The sequence below is a fragment of the Oryzias latipes genome, chromosome 19, assembly GCF_053564925.1.
Source record: "Oryzias latipes strain Hd-rR chromosome 19, Olatipes_Hd-rR_3.1".
NCBI lineage: Eukaryota > Metazoa > Chordata > Actinopteri > Beloniformes > Adrianichthyidae > Oryzias > Oryzias latipes.
This window is the reverse complement of record NC_136255.1, coordinates 1,452,060-1,475,203: the sequence shown is the minus strand read 5'-3', so window position 1 is coordinate 1,475,203 and position 23,144 is coordinate 1,452,060. Positions and strand designations below refer to the sequence as shown.

The 23,144-nt window shown below is 39.7% G+C and overlaps 1 long non-coding RNA gene across 2 annotated transcripts; it reads right to left on the bottom strand.

Moving 5' to 3' along the window:
- Positions 1-19,735: 19,735 nt before the first annotated feature.
- LOC144988026 (uncharacterized) lies at positions 19,736-22,504 on the bottom strand. Of its 2 annotated transcripts, none has more exons than XR_013651708.1 (4): positions 22,210-22,504; positions 20,897-21,046; positions 20,724-20,816; positions 19,736-20,643 (listed from the first exon to the last, which is right to left on the bottom strand). It is a non-coding gene; the product is annotated as an uncharacterized LOC144988026 (long non-coding RNA). The 2 variants fall into 2 exon arrangements; XR_013651709.1 differs by lacking the exon at positions 22,210-22,504 and adding an exon at positions 21,764-22,169.
- Positions 22,505-23,144: the final 640 nt, after the last annotated feature.

Here is a 23,144-nt window from a genome sequence, read left to right as displayed (position 1 = left end):
TTTATTCTGGTTACTGCAGACCGCAACAAACGCCGTACAATTAATTCAGCAACTCCTGAATCTCTCCCGCCGAGACGAGAGCGCTTCTTTATATTCCCTTGCTCCCGCTCCAGCCCTCCCATTTCCCTTATTCGGCCCATAGCTGAACCCCATTGGTCCAAATTACCTAACAACAGGCTGAGCCACAGAACTGAGAGCCAATCAGATCTTTGCTTGATGCGTTTTAATGAACTCCAGAACTTATAACGCGGCCCAACAGCCATCCAGTCCAAGTCAGTCTGCAACAATATGTTTAGAACCAAATATACAAGTGAATGTGTGCATTTGATGTAATTTCAACATTTTTAAAGTACAATAAGTCTGTGGATTCTTTTCAATAACATTGTTGTGCTGTTGCTAATAAATGATGAGGATTTCTCGTGGTAGTTTAGCTGATGGTCTAGTCTGGTTGATACGTGGTGAGTTTCTGCTTCATGCTGGCGTTGAGACTTTCATCTGTTAAATGTGATCATAAGTTGGTCTGAATGTCCTTTAGATGTGACAAAGACGGCTCACATGCAAACCTGGAGTCAAACACACACTCACACGCTGCAGTGAGTGACGGGCAGCGGGTTTTACGTTTTTACAATCCCTGCGCGATTCACCTGCTGACCCCCCCCCCCCCCCCACCATCTGCTTTCTTCCTCACACATCCCGTCCCCGCAACTGCGCGCTCTTTCTCAGAGACGGGAGCGCGCAGTTTTAGCCACGGCAATTCACAGGTTTCAGGCTGGTAAACTGATATCGCTGGCGCAGATTTTCTCTCCAAGCACCGCTACTACTGCGCGCCTCTGGCATCGCATCGCGCCCGAGAAGGACTGGTCGAATAAAAAAAAAGTATAATTAAAGATTTGTCTGCGAGCCACATGTGACCATCAAAAGAGCCATATATGGCTCGCGAGCCATAGGTTCTAAGCATTTAACTTGTAGACATGTCATTTATAAAGCTTAATTAATTTTAACAGTGATGACTGAAACGTTTTAATTACGATCAATAACTATTGAATTTCTTTACTTGATCTGTAATGTGTAGCAATGATTACTGGTTTAATGTGATCATGTGTTCTAATAATGATCAATGATTATTACATAACGGTTACTGTTACTGTTTACTGAAATCATGTTTTGTGAAGATAATCAATCATTAATATTCACTGGATTTAGTAACTTGTAAAGAATCTATCGGATCACAACTGGATTACAAAAACTGTAAAACTATCAAATGAATGAATTCAGTGGGGGGGGGGGGGGATTATATCAACTCACTTCTTCCCGCTCCTTTTCAAGCAATAAATCAAGCTCTACTTGACTTTAGTTAATAATCACTATAATTTATTAAGCAAATGTGATTTAAGTGACTTTTTTGTTTTATTTTCAGTTTTTTTTCATCAATGCATTTCATCATTTCTATAATGAGTTTGATAAATCTGAGTAAATTCTTTATTGCTTTGACTACAATGCTTGAAATCAATCAGCAATAGTAATTAAAACATTTCTCGTCAGTAAAAAAAAATATTCATTCAAAATTAGAAAAAAAGAAAAGAAGAACTGTTTTAAAGCATACATAGGCAATAACAGAATACAGATTACATAACCAATGACTGAATTGAAGAATATACATCTTTATCCATGTAATTGTTTAGCTCCCTGTTGGACTAATTGGACGGGGAGAAGGAATGGCTAAAAAACAAGAAATCTCTAATTGATTAATTTAGGAGAAGCAGCACGGTATAAACTTCTCCTTCAAATCAGTGGTCTGTAATCTTCAGCGGTTTAACGTCAGATAGTATCTCGTGTGTTACAGTCAAGTTTATTAGTGATATAAATCCAAAAGGGGGCGGGGCCTGTCCACACTACAAACATACTTGTTGGCTCCAAAAAAAAAAGCCCACATACAAAACATGTTAACATGTACACAGTTCAACTGATGTTTACACACGCATACTTATGCATTCGGACCGACCCATGTGAAGTATTTCATTCAGTCACACGAACTACTATGTTTTACTAAAGTGAATGATGGATTGTAAAAAGGAGGGAGAGTGTCCAGTCATCCCCACACCAAGACCCCCGCCATAGCAGCAGCGGCAACCAGGACCCCCCCCAACACCCACACGGCAGCAAATAGAGAACAACCGTGCGCCGGGCGATCACATCCGCCGCCAGGGCCAGCAGGACCGCCACAAGGGCCCCCAAGGCCAGAAAGCCGGGAGGCACCGGGGGACAGAAAGTGCAAGCCCCAGCCACACCAGGAGAGCAGCCCCCCCGCCGCGCTGGGGCCCTGCCCCAGGAGAGCACCCCCAGCCCCAGACAAGCAGCCCACCACCACCCGGGAGTTCTGTGCATCCCCCCACCCCGACCCCAGGCACAGGCCAGGGCCTTCAAAGGGAGACCCGCCCCACACTCCAGACAACCACCCACCCAGTCCACGGTTGGTCCAGGTGAGAGCAGGCGGGGGCCAACTACCCTTGCCCAGGAGGAGGACCCAAGAGAGGCGGGGGTCCACAAGAAGTGTTGTTACCATGGCTGACCAGGCTCACCCATAGATGGAATCTGGAAAACGTCAGCGCTCGAGAGCAAGGACCAGAAGCCACACCGCAGGGACACTCCCAGGCTCAGATGTGATGTCAAACACAGTCTGCATTTCAGATGTTTCTGGTCAGGGTCTTTCAGTAGCCACAGCTGGTACCCCACTCTCCTTGAAAAGACGCTTGCTGTCAAAGCTAAATTTCCCCAAATTTAAGTAGCATTTCACAATCCATGTCCAATAGCACCCTTATTCTTTACATACTTTACAAGGACATAGGAATTGTATTTTAAATTTCCAATACTTTACAGGTTTTTCATGACCGTTCAAACCCTGTAATTAATAGGGGTGTAACGATAAATCAATTAATCGATTTCTATTCCCTGGATCAAACCAGATGAATATGTCTAAAGCAGATAATCGAATTAAAAAATCTTTTCAAAATTAGAAAAATCGATGATCGGATCAATCATGGAAGATATCAGATGCATTGAGACGTGGTCGGTTTATTTTACTATGACGTCAAAACAACCAAGTGCATCACAGCGAACAACACACATGTGATGTCAGCAAAAACCGATCAGTCCATCATTCCAGTCCAATGTGTGGAAACACACAATTGTTTACTTGTTTGTTTGGACACATATTTAATTTACACTTGATTATCTTGAAGAAATCCAAGGAATCTGGAAAACCTCACATGCACTGTTCAGCACCAGCTATTTTTCTCTGAGTCACACTGGTTGAAGTTTTGGCTAAAGATGTCACGGATCGATCTTAGATCAGTAAATCAAATTACATCAGATAGTTCATAATGAACCAAATTAAAAGTGAATTGAATCAGCAACCACAAATCCTTGTTAAAATAAATAAATCATTACACCCCTACTAATAATTATCTGAAAGTTTAGTCACAATATTAGTTACATATATTACAGCGTAAGAGTTCAAATAAGTCAATGATGCAATTTTTATCAGTAAATACTCATAACAGAAGACGGTGGAGCCAGTTTAGCTCGTGCTGGTTTGCGGCGCCTTCCGTCCGTGAAACCAGGGTTCGACTCCGGGCTGCTCCCTGTTCCCTTCTCTACCTCTGCCGGTTCCAAGCCCGGTTTGAGAAGGTTGCGTCAGGAAGGGCATCCGGCGTAAAACATTGCCAGATTTACCATGCGACTTGTTCGCTGTGGCGACCCCTGATGGGCGAAGCCGAAAGTGGAAGAAGACTCATAACAGAAGACATAACACATCACTGTTACATTTACAGGAAAATAATAATCAGCTAAACAGAGAACACCTTAATCATTAAAAAAAATGTAATAATCTGCTTGTATACATATATGTATGTGTGTGTGTGTGTGTGTGTGTGTGTACATATATAAAGTTAATTTCTGAGAACCACAGGTGGAAACCGCAAACATGTGAGATGCTGTCTTAAAGTTGGGATGATAGCTCCAGTCAGACTTTCATCTACGGCTGTCAAGAAGACATCAGAGCTTCTCCGGGTTTAGTTCAACTCATCGCTGGAAGTTAGAACTGGGAAAATCCTGCAAAGGTGAGATGTGAACACAGAATGGAACATGATAACCAATGTTTTATAGTAAATAAGAAACTTTTAATCAGACAATGCATCTCTATATCTAAACGTCCCATAACCTCGTAAATAAAGAGCTGGTAAATATTTCTAGTCAGAAGTTTTCTGAATGGAAATCATCAGACAACATATATGAATATTTCAGCACAGAACATTTAAATTTTTCTTTCCTCAGCTTTTGAGTCAGCATGGCAGTTCACTTCAAACTTCAAACAGGATAGACAGCTTTCTTCCATTGCAGCCAGACAGAAACTGACCTGATGGAGGCTTTTAGCAATAGGAGCAGAGGGCATTGCAGGACGTCAGCACAGAGAAGGCAGAAAACTAGGAGCTTGGATTTACTCCACAAATTTACCAGGCCACCAGAATTACGAATTATGAAAAAAGAGTATAAGCTCATAAAAACATAACACAAAAGATATATATGTACATATTTGTGTCAAATGGTATCTAAAAACAATGCTGTTTTAAAACCAATGTAGCAATTTTATACAAGAATTTAAGTCTGGTCAGCTGAGGACTAAGGACTCTTAACGACCCGAAACCATGTAGGCTAAGTTGACAATACCACCCGGTGTCAGGTCTGACTCCTCCCCCATGAGCGTATGCATCCCTTGTGCTATCTTAGGCACTTCCCCCTACCATGACAAAGGTGGATAAAGGTGGAAAGATTTCATGTAATCCATGGACACCAGTGAAGATCACAAATCATTGAAGGAAAAAGGTTCAGAGCACTGTCTAGTGGGTCTAGATGACCCCACTCCCAACGTTAAAGTGCCTAGGATAGAACAAGGGTTACGGTGCCATCAGTGTGTGAATGTCCTGTAAACAGGACGGTGACTGTAAAACACTTTGGGTCTTAAAAGCAGGATACAGGAGGGCTATAAAAGTATACACCATTTGCTGTTTGGCTTGAAGACAAAAGGGAAAGAAAGGGTAGTAAGCTCGGAGGTGGGTGCATTGTAGGCAAACTCCACAACTAATCCAGCTTGACCCCCTTTTCTTGGCCCCAAGTCCATGTCCAGTGGCGTAAGTCCCTTCTCAAGGCTTCATGGTGTCCTTCACCAGGGGTGGCGAACAAGTTTGACACCAAGAGCCGGATTTTTTCACTGTGAGAGTCAAAGAGCCACACCACACACTGACCTGCCAAGACGTACACACACACACACGCAATTAAAGCCGTATTATTTTCCATAGCACACTCCTCTCCCTACAACACAACAGCAAGTATTGTACTTGTGTTTATTTCAAGGAAAGTGTCCACCCCTAATACAAACATCAAATGCAGCTTAGCCAGAGTTAACACAGTGACTACCCTGGAGGTCAGATACCCCCTCCACACACACAGGCACCACTCTCTCATCTCACACACACACCTACACACACTATCTCACTCTTTTCTCTGTTTCTCTCTGACACACACAACTACTCAGTGACGTGCAGTGAGGGTGATGCTGGTGAGGCACCGACTCCTCTGATGTCAGATTTATGATGATAAAAACTGAATATTTCAACATCCATCAGCATTTAACTGGTAATTCTTTGTATCTCAACATTCCTCTTTCAATGACCCTTACACCAACAAATACACAAATATCTGGACAGAGCATCCTTCTGGTGTCTGAGTCATTCAGATTCACAATCAACACATTAAATACATTACATTTCAGTTATGTGCAGCATAAAGTAACTTTGACCTTAACAAAAAAATTTGCTTTTAAAACTCTTTATTTAACATGAATGATAGACTCTTTTCATGACAAGCTGATATTTGATGGAATTACAATGAATCACCTCAAACATCAACGTGGCAGGCGTACAAGTGAAGTGAGGCCGATTAACTGACTGCATTACAGAGTTCTTCATGCCCCTTCTGTCCAGGGAGCTCGAAGCTCCCTGGCTCATGTTTTTACACTCAATATTCCCCACTTCCCATGTGTCTTAGGGGCTGAAGGCGGGGCTAACCCCCAGGCCAGTCGTAGCCTCTCTGATCGGTTCATTTACGTGAGTGTCGGTCAGAACGGACCGATGCCTTGATTTCACATGTTTCAAGGTCATAAACAGGGACTGGCAGACATTGAGGAGAACATGGACAGCAGCTTGAGAGCAGCTCTTTTACACACAGGTATTTCTCTGTTCTCCAAAATGTAACAGGACCTTCTTTCGAAGAGATTTCAGCTCAATCATCTCTGGTTTGCTCGCTGCCTCATCAGTGACAAGCGGGAATCTCAGGCATTCAATCTCTGCATTAAAGGATCCATGAGAAAAGTGATCTGTGGTCGTTTCCGTCCAGTTGCGCAAGCAGCGTCACTTTCTGCGCTTTATTCATTTGGATTGCAGCTTTCTGTTGTGAGCTCCACAAAGACGGAAAGTTGGACAGATTGCCATTTGAATGTGCACTTTGAAAAGCTTCAACTTGTTAATAAAGGAGACAATTTGTGTCAGATCAGGAAGAGTTTTTAATTTTCCCCGGGATACATTTTGTTTCTGCCATGAACAATTTTACTGCTTCCAAAAGCTCATAATAAGAAACATAACTTGGCATTCCGTTCAGTAAAAAAGGAAGAATCTTCCCATTCTTCGCAGATCCAATGTTGACTTGTTTTTTCCGGCATTGGGCGTGACCCGTGCAAATGATTGGCGGTCACTTGTGTGTCGGGAGCAGCATCAAACAAATGCCAAATTACTTTTATTATTATTTATTTTTAATAGCCTTTGATAGATTTGAGTGTGGTTTAAGAGGGAAAAAACTATGAAATGAGGCACAGTATATAGAAAATATGATGAGACGCAAAGAGCCGCATGCTTGTTGGCCGAGAGCCGCATGCGGCTCGAGAGGCGAGTGTTCGCCACCCCTGTCCTTCACCATCCAATGTCACGGCCCACAGCCTTATTTGTTATCGCATGATGTAACTGGTTCCGCCCACTCCAGCATAGCTTCACTGTTCTGGTGCAGCTCTTTGTCCTTTGTTTCTCTCGTCGACACTCATCTTGGCTCATAAGACGCCATTGCCTATAACATTAAAAAAAACTATCACAGTTGATTTGGTCCAGTCTCTTTTAACTCAATGTAACAGTTGTTGACAAATGTTTTTACTCTTTAATGTGTTTTTTATAGTTTTACTCATTGATTTTGTAATATTTAGTGTTTTGGAAAGGGTTGTGCTGCTAAAATAAATTTGATTGGATGTTTTGGGTTTTGTTTTGTTGCTTGCCTTTTTCTTTATTTGTCTTCTTAGTCATTGATTTGTCAGTTCCATCAGGAGCCACACATTTGGGCCCTCACCACGTAAAACACCGCAATACAACTCCTTGTCTTTACTTTTTGCTTTTATGTAGACCTAATGATACCAAAAGCAACTTAAAAGTGAGATAAAAATATATACATATTACCTTGGCTTCCCGGGTTTATGGACTATTCTAAAGTTAAATATTAATAACTTTACAAACCTCAATAATAACATACACTATCTGTAATATCCACTTCCCCTCCTGTAGCAGCTATTCATTGATAAAAGGGCATTTTTAATCTCAGCTGAATGTTGCATGGCCAATCACTGTTCACACAAATTAAGTGATTTGCGTGACAATATCAAAAGAAATGTATAAGCAGCCTGAATTAAACAACAAAGCTTTTTTAAATTTGACATTTTGAATAAAAAGCCTTCCTACAGTTCTGTTTGATATTTCACAGCCGTCGGTTTTTTCCTTCTGGTTTGGATTTGATTTTCCTCTGCACCAAAGTGGTGCATTACCGTGCAGAAGGTTAATGTGTGCTGTCAGATGTTAAATATGAGGTGGAGATGTTGAGCAGAGCTAGAGCTAACAGTGTGAGCATGAAGGGATGGGGAGGAAAGCCTCATTTTTTAGCAGACACAAAGCCAAACAATTAAATTTGTCCAAACACATCCATCAGAGCACCAGATGCATGCAGACAATCACAACCATTATATAGGAAAAATCTCTCACAGGTGACATTTTTTATATGATTGCGGTGTTATCTACGGGCCTGAAGATAACCATCCCCTCGTTGTGCGTCAGGCGGATTTACATTTCATGCGCTGAGAGGCTCCTGCATGTTTTGGCTGTGTGGTTTGAAGGGAAGCAGCCCCCAAGGTCCTCCATCCCCATCTTTTCAATAACCTCCTTATTGGGACATGCACTGCAGAAACAAGGAAGCTCTCTCAGCATTAAGACAGGAAATCATCCATTTTCAAATTATGTTGTGAGAGCGCGCTCTGCTCAGTCCCCCTTCATCCCCGCGCCTCTTCGTCTGTGATGTTCACTCCTGTATATATGAGCTGATGTTTACATGTCTCTGGGAAGCCAATTAAAAGCTTCCCTGTGGCTAGGCTGCACTTGATAAAAGTGCATAACGTGACACATTTTAAAAATATTCACCCTCGTAATTCACCTGTGGAAGGCATGAGCTGATCAGAGGTTGCAGGGCCTTGAGTGTGTGCTTGTGTCTGATCTTGTTCAGGGGTTTGAGGAACACTTTAGAGCTCAGAAGTCTTGGGTTAACCCATGTGGATAGAAAGTTAACTCATACATGCATTCACAGCTGAAGGCTTCAGGCACACAACCAAATTTGCAAATGGCAACAAATTCTCAACTATCAAAACTATCACAAAACACAAAGAGATGTCGCTCAGAATAAAATAACCTCCAGGACTTTGCCTCTCTCTTCAAAGGGCAATGGGACTCCTCCTCTTCCTCAATGTTATCTTTCTATGTATTTAATAAAACCATTCTCATGTCTCTGGTTTTTCTTCTTTTGGGCGGCAGTGGCTCAGGAGGTTGAGCAAGTCGGCTAATGATCAAAGGGTCGGCAGTTCGATCCCCGCTCCCTAGTCAACTGTTGTGTCCTTGGACAAGGCACTTCCCCCTCCACTGGTGTGTGAATGTGCATGAACGTCCCGGTGATGGTCGGAGACACCGTAGGCACATACTGGCAGCCCTGCCCCTGTCAGTCTGCCCCAGGGCAGCTGTGGATACATCAGTAGTTACCATCACTAAGTGTGAATGAATAATGGACACATTGAAAGCAGTATGAGCGTCAGGAAAAGCGCAGATAAATCTAATCCATTATTATTATTATTTATTATTAATATCCCTTTGCTACAAGTTCATTAGACAGTGGAAGCACACACTGTGGAACAACTCTATACAGTGTGAATATAGGAATTCAAACTGTGTCCTGTGACCAACTCTAATGCTGCTTTTACCAGATGTATCAGGTATAACTTAAAAACCAGATCATGGGAAGCTTCTAAAAGGAACAAACTTTGGATTAGATTTATTTAAAAAAAACATGTAAAACAATGCAAAACAAATAGAAAACTCTGTTAGACTGAACTCAAAAAATAGATGTTTGAAAAGGTGCTAGGGAGAGGCCAATGCTTATTTAAGCCTATCCCTGTATCTCCTTTTCACACAATAATCAGTAATATCCCACATAATTATATTTTCTCCTTTTTCACAATCAACATGTCACAATAAAAAATTGGATATTTCAAATTATTTTGTATGTCCATCTTGTATTTTAAGAACAGTTTGATGGAGAAGTGTTTCATGTTTGGGCATTGTTTGTATTGGTTCTCAAGGCTGTTCCACAGTTTAATATCACACACATACTTTTCCTAGTTGTTCTAACTGCTGTTTGCTTCAAAATACAAAATACTGTGCGGTAATATTATGCTGTAATACCTTATTACTTACTAGCTTTATTGAAGAGTTTTACTATACATTTTATTGAAATGAAAACATTTGAAATAAAACCTAACATTATTATATAAAAATGTGTATCATATTTGATCCATAAATTTCTAAGACCTCTATATCATCACTTAACTTACTTAAACCCATAAGTTTGTCCCTGTTTTCTGCCCTGTAGTTCATCATCATTCCACTAGGGGCAGTAGAAGGACTTTTCCTGCTTTTTTCAAAATGGTTGCTTCCCTGAAAATCTCATAAACACATATAGCGGGATAATATTTGGTAATTTTCTAAACGTATTAATTGCTTTAACCTATTAGAAAATGCAGAATTTTTGATAGTTAATTATTTCTAAAATAAAGTAGTTACATCATATTAGAAATGTTAGAACCAAATTAGAGACAGTATGTATATAATGTGCTTTTTTCATCATGTCAATACTTTTACATCTTAAACAAATACTGTTGCGAGCAAAAACTTACCAAATCACCCAACAGATAATCATTAATACCATCTATATCTCATGTTTTTTTTTATTTCATCACTGTTTGAAAACATTATAACTCCAAAAGACTTGGATTTTTCTGTCAATTCTTTAAAATAGTGGGCTTTACAGGCTCAACTGTAGAAAGACAGTAACAGTAAATCTCAGCAAACAAGCGTGCTGCGGTTAACCTTTACAGCCAATCTGCTCGATATTGAAACTCAACATCTAACATAGTGTTGGTCTGTCAGGAGGTCTGTTATGTAGGCTGGTGGAAAATCCACAGTAGTGGCTGTTTGGATACTGAAGATGTAAATTCTTCATCAGAAACCCCCTCAAATGGATCTGACACACCATCACGTCGAAGAACCTTCACAGAAGCTAGCCAACAGAAATTCCCACAAAGCAACGGGTTGACCCATCTGGTTTTTGTTTCTCCCATTCATTCAGTCATTCATTCATCGTCTTCCGTTTGTCCCTTTCAGGGTCACGGGGCTGCCGGAGCCTATCCCGGCCACTTATGGGCGAAGGCAGGGGACAGGTCGCCAGTCTGTCGCAGGGTCACACACACCACACACCCATGCACACTCACATTCACACCTAGGGACAATTTGAAGTGATCAATTTACCTGTGAAGCATGTTTTTGGACGGTGGGAGGAAGCCGGAGTCCCGGGAGAGAACCCACGCATACACGGGGAGAACATACATGCAAACTTGATGTTCTGTTTCAGGTCCCCTGCACACAGATTTTAAATAAGCCATTGTATTATTCAATATATTTCATTTTGCTTTAAAAACCTGTTCATTATTTTAAAACAGCATTTTAAAATATTCATTTTAACCATGTTGAATATTATTATAATTCTATGTCTTTTTTCAGAACCTTGGATTTCAAAATCAATATTTTCCAAAGTAGTTTTGTTTTTATTTCATGTTGCTGTTTTTCAGAATGACTTATTTATTTCATGAAAAACTTTTTCAGCAGAATGAGTCTGTCTGTCAATCAAACTAGACAAGGCGGAGACACTTTTGTGATTGGCTATTCCTTTACTCAGACATGAGCAGCAGCACCCTGACTACAGTGATCGAAGATGCTTCAGCAAATGTGACGGCGCAATGCACACCCCTCAACACTAGGGGGAGTATGCACCTCAACACATCCACAGTGTTACACGAAATTGGGCAGTTTTTGTTCTAAATTTGCAGATAAAAGTGGCTTTGGGCGAGTGTGCATAATTCGGGTGATTTTGTGGTTGTTTCGGCGGTTTTCATCTTCTCATGAACATCTAGTAGTGGCCTAAGTTAGGCTGGGTGGCTGTTGGAGTTCCACTAAGCTTCTATGAACTGGAGTTCCATGAACGCACCATGCCCCGTGTGGGAGGAGCTACCAGCTAACGTTTTTAGCCTGATAGTCACATGGAGTGGTGCCTGTGTTTTATCTCACTTACAATGCATGGATGCACAGTGCACACAGAGAATGTTAAGAGATCAGGTTTATTTATTTTGAATAGTTCCACATGATAACAATGTTTCCATGTTTGAGTTCATGAGATCATCCCAGAGAGAGTCTCTGCTTCAGCTCTTGCAGTCAAACTACGTCTTAAATTACGTGTAAATCACAGCGCCCATACAAGAGTGTGTGTGTGAGCGCAAGTTAAGGGTCTGTTGCTCAGTTCGCCGGAAAAGTAATAGTAAAAAAAGGTGTCCTATAGATAGAGACTGGTTCTTTTATTAACCCGCTCTGGAGGCGTCCGAACGGGGAAGTGAAGCCCAAATCAAACTCCGGATCTCCACTGCGTTTTCCGACCACGGTCAGAAACGTTATCGAAGGAAAGGTTCAACATTTTCCCCGAGAGGGAAAAATAAAATCAGAGAACCTGGTTTATAATCATTGTTTCAATTAAAATAGAAAAATATCATAAGGTTCAGGAGGCCCGAGCAGGCTTGTTCTGCTTTCCGCAGCTGCCTGGTCAGACCCTGTCGGTCCGCCAGCTCGCCTCCTGCGAGCCGACATAAGGCACGATGTGAGCTCTGAGTGAATGGCGTAAGAATGAGGAGGGTTTCAACGGGGGACTTATAGAGGTGGACGACCGAAGCTCCTCTGTGGTTTGGTCCACACAAACCCTTAAACTACAAAAACAGAGTCGTCCATGTTTGCATCTTCTGCCGCAGACAGATAGTTTTTCTTTATTTGATCCTCTAATGTCAGCAAAGCCGTGCAGATATCGCTGAAAATATATGTCATCTCTCTGACTGGTACACCACTGAGCTGGTATCGAGGAATAAGAGTCGATTTCAATGGATGAGCCAATGAGCGTTTAGATCCCGCCCACTTTCACTGATTGACAGACAGACTCAGTCTCCTGAAAAAGCTCTTCATGAAATAAATAAGTCATTCTGAAAAACAGCAACATGAAATAAAAACAAAGATACTTTGGAAAATATTGATTTTGAAATATGAGCTTCTGAAAAAAGACGTAGAATTATAATAATATTCAACATGATTAAAATGAATATTTTCAAATGCTGTTTTAAAATAATGAACAGTTTTTTAAAGCAAAATGAAATATATTGAATAATACAATGGCTAAGGTTTTTAACAATTTCATGATCTTTTTATATATTTATGAGAGATTTATTGGTTGATTGTATATTTGCATGAGGTCATATTTATTTATTTAATTAAATATTTATTTATTTAATTATGAACAGTATAGGACTCCATACCAATATGTTGTCTTATTTAAATGTTTTATGCATTGCAGATATGCTAACTACATGTCTTCCTCTTCTATAAAAGAGTTATTGTATTTAATGCATGTCAAATATTTATTTAGTCATGTGATCTGACATAAACTGACAGTGAAAAGAGTTGAGCCAAGCAGTAGCTTTGCCTCAGTGAAGAGGGCGCTCGTGAGCTCATGTTTGTTCTTCTGTGGTTGTTAAAAACGTCTGTTGTGTTAAACAATTAATTTAAAAATGCAATGAGAAAACTCAGACAGACAGACAGACAGGCAGGCTCTAAATAGGACACCAGATTCACAACACATGCATCATGAAACTGACAACAGAATACGAGGAGCAACAAACGCACACAATGAGCAGATGTGCTGATTAAAACGGAAAACAGGAGCAAACGATTACAACAAAAACTGAGATTAACAGAAACTTTAGGAACATTTCAAACTATAAGAGAACACAGACATCATATATGTGAACACAACAGGGACAAACTCAACAATCACCTATGGAGAGTCTAATTTCTCTCCATAATCACCCATCCTGACATTTAAAGTTGTAACTTTAGTCCTTTATTATTCCTTCTCTTCTTGGATTTGGTTGAACTGTCGCTTTGCAGTTCTACTACATCTACTCTGGTTCTGTCAGTCCATATGTTTCTGCTTTTATACCCTCTCTTCATTAAATAAACATGCAGAAAGAAATAAAAAAGGCTAAACAGATTTCTCTCGTTTCCATGACCACTGATTCAAATGTTAGTACAGCTGTGTGCTCGCTGACAGATGACTGTGATGGCAGAGATACGGTGAAGAATGAGTGGCAGTCAGTTTATTCTTGACAGTATAATAAAGTGATTTGAAATTTCAAGGTTTTGTGTTTGTGTTTTTTGTGTGATGAAGAGGAGACAGAACATGACTGGGAAACACCGCACTGTCTTATCGGCTTTTTGAGAGATGAAACTTCCTGGAGACAAAGTGGAACACACATGGAATGTACAACTTCTGTCTAATGCAAAGACCTTGATCTTTTTGAACTGATGATACAAAAAAAAAAACTGAAAGTTTCTACTACTGTTTCTCTGACTGAGAAAAGGGCATATTTATTGACTATCTACCACTGATTGTATAAAAACTGGACTGAGTGAGTATTTCTCACGAGCTGGAAGTACTTTGCATGGGTAACGTCACAAAGTCAATTCAGTTATGGACGCCGGCATTTAAAGCCAGACGACGTCAGTGGGCAGTGATTGGTCCGAGTTGGTCTGAGTCAGTGGCAAGTCGATGGCAACTACTGTCGCCAATCAGGAGTGAGCTTGTTGGAAGACCACACCCATTCCACTGAATGCAGGCTCAGGAGGATCCAAAATTTGAAATTTTCGAGGTGGGGGCTAGGGGGCACCACATGTATCTGAAGCTTCTGATTGGTCAGTTTATAACTTGAATGACTTGTAGAAAAGAAATAAAAATAATGAAAAAAGAGGATTATCAAAAACAGTTAAAAAGGAATTGACGCAAGAAAGATTATTCTGACTTATAGACTGACTGAGTAAAGCTGTTTATTTCTCTAGAGAAGTCTATGTGATTTTGGCTTTTTTGGAGCCAGTAGGTACTTCCTGTTTGGAACACCAGAGGGGAGGGGTTACTCAGCCCAGTACTCATATACCCCTTGTGCTATCTTAGATGACCCCCCCCTTCCATTGACGTGTTCTCCCTACCATGACAAAGGTGGATAAAGGTGGAAAGATTTCATGTAATCCATGGACACCAATGAAGATCACAAATCATTGAAGAAAAAAGGTTCAGAGCACTGTCTAGTGGGTCTAGATGACCCAACTCCCAATGTTAAAGTGCCTAGGATAGCACAAGGGTTACAGTCAATGCTATTTACCCTTCTACTTAGACATCTATTGTAGAATGATATCATTAATCAGAGGCCTGGTCCAGAAAGCCTGGTTAGCCTTCCTCCTGGTAAACTCTAAGCTCATTGTTAATCAACCCGGTAGTTAAAGTTACCTACTAACCCCTCCCGGAATTAGCTCCACTCCTGCTGCAAGAACCGCTTACCGCCACTGCTTCCATGTTTTTTGTGACTCATACTAGTTCAGGAGGGGAACTAATGTGGGTCACCCCGGCAGAGCACGCAAACATGCTCCGCCGCCGGGCATAGTGAGCTGCTATGCCAGGACCCGGCAGAGCGGGTGTAGGCTGGTGACCTAACCAGACTGTATCCTTCCATCGCCCAGTAGTAGCCGGGAGGGGCTCCGGCAACTCTGCGGCCCCAGCGGGTTAAGAAAATGGATGCAAATTGTCTACCTGCGCACAGTTGTTGGTCACTTGACACATTTAATTTGAAAAAAGAAAAAGGTGTTTCCATAGATGCAATGACTCAGTGCTACTCGGACCAATCACTGTCGACTGGTTTCAACATGGCAGTTCCCGTATCAGGAAGGCATTTTTATGGGTGACGTCACACCTCGATTCATCCATTGTTTTTACAATCTATGCTAAAAACAGATGGATGGATTTCATTTCAGTTTTAGTGTTATAACCAAATGTCATTTTATCTTTAACTCACATTTTAAAAATCGGATGTTCTTTTAGTTAAGTAATTCAATTCAATTTAATCCGATTTTATTTGTATAGCCCAAAACCACAACAACAGTCGTCTCGATGGGCTTCGAAGTAAAACATGAACTCAAAAGGATCACGAATACATGGAGTTCAATAGGAACTCTTTCAGTACACTTTCATTAGATGAATTTAATACTTTTTCGTCTACATTTTATAACTAGCAAGATGGTTCTGAATAGTTCCAGAAGATATTCTGAGACAAAATTCATGTACGCAGGAACATGGCCACTTTTTTTGCTCAAATGCCTTCATTTAGTGGCCCTTAAACTTTAAGTTTGAGACTTGACCTCTGATACTACAGATAACATGTTTTCTTATATACAAGTGGATATGGGCTGTCTGGATTTAAAAAAAGCCAAACCTGTACAGGGAACGCATGTGGCCCACACAAAATATCAAGGTCGTCGATGGCTCAGTGAACCCGTAGAGAGAAAAAGTTCATGCACATTTTCCTGCAACATGCTGTGAGCGACAGGTCATAGTTAACACTTCTACAACGTAAGAGTAAGTAAGGGTGAAGTACGTCAGATTTATGGAGCTTTCCTTTTTTTTAAAACACCCCAAACTTGCGCAATGGCTCTCGTAGTGCTGTTCAAGTTATAAATGTCAGCTTCTTGTAAACTCCTTGCATGCAGTCTTACAGGTATTTATTAAATTCAGTTCAGTTTTATTTATATAGCCCAATATTACAACACAGTTCTCTCAATGAGCCTGACAAAACATAAAATCCGTTATAAAATACAATAACTGATTGCTAAACCAACATGTACATCTAACACATACTAACACACACATATGTGTGCAGCATTTGCACCAGATCAGCAGGAAGCCAGGAGATACATCACATTGACTACAGTGTGGCATAAGGGCATCGGACAACAGCAACACCGGTTGAAGGGTTTTAATACTAAATGAAGGGTTTTTACACTTTTATACAATATTTTATCCTGTTTTTTTTTTTTTTACTTTTTATTAATATATGTTTTTTACAAGTACCTACTCATACAATCTTAAGAAACACATGGAGTTGCAAATCAGTTTAGGGGGGCTTCAAGACCTTTTTCAGTAGTTTTCCAATGAATTGCAGTCACCTCTCCGTGATAGCTCATCATTTTTAGATGTCATGTCATGTTTCTCACCAGAAACCATTTCGCCAGAACAAAATGGTGGCAGAGGCCTTCACTTCCTGTTTAGGAGTTGGGTACAGGAAGTGGAACGGATTTGGATTTCTTTGTATACCTTTTGGTTGTAAGGATTTGAGTTGTTTGTTTATTTATGCTCGTCTTTGTTCACAGGACTTGAACTGTATGGTTTCCAAGACATTCATCTCTTTTGTTGTATATTTTCTTTATTGTTTGGTTAAAGTGGCTTTCTTCCTGGGCGTGGCCAGCCAACTAACTGGAGCCCATAAAAAAGAAGGAGCACAGTGTGAAGGGGAATGAGCATGTATGAGCTGTGAATAAAAAACCTGTTCCTGAGCTTTAAGCTCATGCCTCCTTTGTTAACCAGGCCACTCTAGTCATGTCCCATCGGGACACACTGATTGATTCACATATATAGAGGAATGTAGAGCACTAGCCACTCAAATAGTTGACCATATACAGTGTTAAGACCATGGGATTGGTCTGGGACTCGCACAGGGAACACCCCTGAGGCTACAGGATCTGTTTGAGTCTTACCGCGCTTTGTCTTCACGGCCCAGAGCGCTCTCCACAACTTTGATCCGACTTTATTAAAAAGTCTAAACTCCAATTGAGTTTTTGTCACTTTCTTCCTCATCAACAAACTCAGAGGTAAGCGAGAGTAAAGTCACACCGTATGTCATACGTGTGCGTAACCTACACTAGCCTCACAAATACTTTATGATATTCTTACCACGCACACATACAGCAATGGTACATTCCATTTTCCTTTCACTTAAGGTGGCCATGCGAGCCTCAGGGGAACTGCACGACGCATGGGTGCTTCCTTAAAGAAGCAGCCGCTCCTCTCTACAATCCTCCACAGACCAGGACAACCCAAAAACCAGCAGCACTCACCCAGGTCAACCCCCCCACATGAGACTAAGGCTTAAGATGTGCATAAACAAAAAGAATTATGGCTGAGAACTTAAAGTAGTTCTTTCTTACTCAAACTAACAGGTTTCTTCTTTAAGTACAGAAATCTTTTTTTGCTTTGTTCCCCACACTAACTTCTCACATACTGAGTGGGTGGGATCTCTGCATTCACCAATCAATAACACATTTTTATAAAAGTTACCTTGTATCCTCACATCACCAACACACCTGTGATTTATCCGATCTCACTCTGACACGACAGCTGGAGTGAAGCCGCCCGACTGCTGCTCTGTGCCAAGGCTGCTGGAGGAAACAAATGTTAAAACATCATAAACGCCGAAAAAACTAAGCTTGATATTTTAAAATTAATGTTTATGCCTTGAAGTTAATGATTCATCTTCATTTTTACAAGCTTTAGTCGTTCTTACCTAGTCATCACTGTGTGACAACTTTTCGCTAGCATTAACATACCAATACGGATCCAGTTTTCATAACCCTTGTGGTATCCTATGGGGTCCAGATGACCCCCCCCCCCTTCCATTGACGTGTTCTCCCTACCATGACAAAGGTGGATAAAGGTGGAAAGATTTCATGTAATCCATGGACACCAGTGAAGATCACAAATCATTGAAGAAAAAAGGTTCAGAGCACTGTCTAGTGGGTCTAAATGACCCAACTCCCAATGTCAAAGTGCCTAGGATAGCACAAGGGATACATTTCTTATTAATGTTTGGACATTTTGGTCAGGTTTCCATCTTTAAAAGACTTTTTAGGAAAACGTTTATTGAGTTTCCTTTGTTGATTTTTGTCACTCTAGCCAGTTAACGACTTAACAAGTTAGGTATTGTTGCCGTATAGTGCAGAACATATGATGAGGTATACTATTACTGGTCTTTAGATATTCCATCTGGACCTCCACAGTATTTACAAAAACCAGACTTTAAAGTCCCACTCTGATCATCTTTTGATCTATTTTCAAAAATGTTTTTTTAATTCTGATTATGTTGTTTTTAGCCAAATCAGAAAACCTGTTATTTTCTCAGACAAGGTTCCTGCAGTGCGGCAAGAATTCCTTAGAAATTTGCCTCTGAGTTGGCACGGAGCAAGCTCACTCCCATTTCCCATCACCCATCTGTTTCCACTCTCTCCCAGGCCCTCACACCGTCAACCTAACATTACGGATGCAAAAAAATGGGGAGCAATATTGGAGCTTTCCAGACGTATCGTTTTAAGCCAGATTCCAGCTCAGACAAGGAAATCAGAGACACGTGGATCTATTTTTCTGCAGGTTGATGCTTTAGAATTAAGCAGAGCGGGGAGCTTGTGGCCCGCCCAGCATTTTTTCTATGTAGTAATAAGATCTTTTTCCAACTGCATTTTTTCACAACTATTTGGGCAAAGAAAGACTCAGTAATGCAATTTTAGGCTTAACTTTCTGTATACATTTGTCCTCAATAATCAGAAAAATGCCACAAAAACACAGTGAGAGTAGGTCTTCGGGAAAGTAAAAGAAATGCTTGTTTTTTCTAAAAGTTTGTCATTTTTGTACTAATGATGATTTGCAGATGAAGAATACTCGCATTTTTAAGAATTTCTTTGGTTTTTCTGCACTCTAAAGAAAAATACACTGGGCCAACTTAAAAAAATTGAGGTAACAATTTGCATTGATCTTTTTGAGTTATCCCAACTCTAGTCAGTATTGAGTAAATTAAATTTGACTTTTTGAGTTTGATTAACTCAATTTTATTTTGTCCCACAAACACAAATTATTTTTTATTTTTAAGTAAAAGCTTCTGGTGAATTTAAGTTAGCAAGTTATTGAATTTAAGCTAATTCAACTTATTTGTTTTCTTTTACTTTTACTCAAAAAAGTCCATGCAAATTGTTACCTTAATTCTTTCAGCATTCTAAACTTAATTCAATCAGTTGAGACAACTCCACCATTCTCGTTTTTGCTTCAATTGTTTATTATGAAAAGAAACAGTATTTTTCAAACATACACCATCCAATACTTCACAAAATTAAGAAACGATAATCCGCCTTTAATACTCATTTCTCGTTGCTTCTCAAAAATTAAAGATTCAAAAGAATGTAAAGATTGGTAGTGACTAACAATATTTAATCTCCTGCATTTTGTACAAAGTAAAAGAAATACTTCTGTGACAAATAAAACCTTCAAAAGTCAAACATAAAACATTTTTGTTAGGCTTACAATTGAAACTGCTTAAAGGTGTAGCTGCTACATGCACATCGGCAACAAAAAATTAACAGCACAATAACAGATTTCAAAGCACAGGTGTAAATATTCCAGGCAAAAGGGCTGATGCCCTGCTGGTTTTCCAGGTTTCCTTGTTGTACTTCCTTTTAATCACCTGGTCACGTGTGTTCAGCCAATCAGAGGCAGAAAAGAGGATGTTGGTGGAAACAAAGAAACTGAGGCTCTCACTTCCTCCAAATGTCCTCTTTTTTTCTCATTCTTGCTGGACACACCAGACTAGGTGAAAATGATGCAGAAAGATCTGGAAAACCAGCAGGACGTCGGCCCTCCGGGCATGAAGTTTGACACCACTGTTTTAGAACACTTAGTAGTAGTAGTAGTAGTAGAAGTAGTTCTTCACCCTTTCAGGGCATTAAGCTCAAAGAAAACTTTCTGAAAGACCTGCAAGGTGTTCTTTAGACTTTTAGATTTACTGATGTTCAGGGCATATATCAGTCCAATAAGCAAGGCACAGGCTCTGGGTACATCCAGGTCTCCAAGGACTTCTGTTTCCTCGATCACCACTCCTGCATGAATTGGTGTAATCCCTCTTGCGATGGAAATTTTCAAGACTTCCCTGGTGATATCAGCATCTTCATCCTAAAAATAATTTTAAAATAAAAACAATGTTTGAAGTCCAAAGAAAAAGGGATCAAGTGTCTTATAAGTCTTCTACCTACCACCAGTTCTTTGAAAAGATCTTCTTCCTTTTCATTTAGGTAGACAACCAAGGAATGAATAGCAGTCCCCCTTTTCCTTTCAATGGAATGATCCTGTAGAGAGAAGAGGAAGACTTAATGTGTATGAACTGATTAAAACTTACAGTGTCAAGTGGCAACTAACATGTTTTTACCTCTTCCACCATAGTCTTAATATGCTGAAAGTCCATTTTTGTGGCTCCTCCTCTTGTGGAAACCAGGGACATTATTTTTGAAGAGTAATGGTCTACTTTTGTCATGGATGTTGCCCCCATAGTGGTGATGCGTTTAAATCCTTCATTAATCTGTTTAGAAATAAGTAAAACATGAAAAGTTACAATTCACTTTTGTACATTCATCTACACAGTAAATGCTTTAAGTAAAATATTTCCATGAGCAGCACTAAAAAGAGCATGCCATATGTCTCTGACATTACTGACTGGTGGTTCTAATTCTTAAATTAATTTACATAAACATCACTGTTGATAATTGGGATTTACAGGTTATACCTGAAAAACTATAAGAAAACTGTTTAAATAAAATGTTAACCGTTTTTATTTTTGTAAACTGGCTTACAAAGGAACAAAAAAAAAACCTTAAAATAAAACTTGGAGCAGCTTTTTAAATGCTAAACTATAAGGTAAAAAATGTATTTCCAACTAAAGCTGGGGTGAAGAGTAAAAACAGAACAACAATTTTCCAACTGTTCAAGAATGATCCTTCCTTATTTTTCCTTTTTTCAAGTGAGTAAACTTTCTTGCCAAATATATTCGTCTATGTTTTAAGATAAAATTAGGGTTTGCAGGAAAGGTGCGGATAAGGGAGGAGCTGGACTTTCTCGATAAACGTTTTCTATCTGCTAAAAATGTATAATGTATCACTGATATAGCTGCCTTAGTTGGAGAACAAATAAACTGTAAATATTTAACCTACAGAAAAGCAATGTTCCAGATATGACTCATTATGCAGTTAATCTTAAGAGGAAACTAATTAACAGAGTGAAGTAAAACATTCAAACTTACAAAATGTCTCTCTCTTACAGGCAAATAACACCAGAACTGGATAAATAACCCCACCGAGCTGTATTTGCGACACCTGACGCAGACAAAGCCGTTAGTGTTTCTCCCGCCAGGAATATTCAAATGCTAACGTTGTGTGTTTGCAACAGTGAGACAACATGTCAGAAAAACTCTGCGAGAAGGCAGTTTATTCTTGCCGTTTATTCAGTTGAACTTGAGACCAAAATGACACCGAATACTTGGTTCTAGTCTTGTTAAAATATAACATAGCCCCCCCCCCAGCACCCTATGAATTCAGTTGCTAGCTAAAAGTCGACGTTAGCAAGAAAACAACATCATGGCAGCTGTAGTTAGGTGTTTTCTTCCTGCACCTCTCGTGACACAGTTGAAAGATAATATTTTATTTGAATTAGATTGGCCAAAAACAAATTTTAAAAATGAGAACTTACCAGAGAGGACAGTCCTTCATTGAGCTGCTTCGTGCTTGCTCTGTTTCTCCTCGAAGGCGTGGCCTGTCTTTCCGGTGTTGTTGCACTAGCTTTTTAAGAATGCTCAACATAAAATCAAGTTTCACCAACTTAATATTTTGTTGTTGTTGAGTGAACACAAAATTGATGGTTAAAAATGTGCAATATATTAAGTTCTGACCACTTTAATACAATTTGAGTTCAACTCACTTCTTTAAATAAGTTAACAACTTACTATTATAACTTTATCGAGCAAACTTAAATATTTGTGCTTAAAATTTTGGTTTTTTTAAGTTCTACATACTAACCCCATGAATCATTTGTTAGAGTGTGGGTAATTGACTTTTGGGGTGAGAGGCTTCATTGATGTTCAGCTTACAAACCACTGATAGAAGTTGTCCTATTTAGTTATAGTTATAGAAAAACTGATCAAAATAGCCGGAGAGAAGGTGTAAGCCATTTCTTTTCTTGAATTTGTTGTTCTTTTGCAGAAATTGAAATTAATCCAATAAACATGGTTGAAAGAACAAACTTTTTTTTTTTAGTTTTCATGCATTTTGTGTCAAATAGATTTTGTGTAGCAGTAAACATAAATGATATTGCTGGCTTAATTTACCTTTCCTGTTGTATGACAGGTTTTTCACGTTTTTAACTTGGACAGTTTTTTTTTCCAGGTATTTTTACATAATAAGGGTCCATTATTTCTCTTACATTATGTAGTTTCTGAAATTGTACTTTTTATCTTAACTTTTGCTTCTTCAGAATATTTTCAGTCTAGCTCTGACCCCTTTAAGATGATAAACTAGCTGTAATGAGTAATGCACGTTTTTATTTATTTTTTTTATCCACCTCATTTCGTCTGAGCAGAAGAGACGCAGTCTTGGGGCACGGGCTTAAATAACAGTGACCTCTGGCAT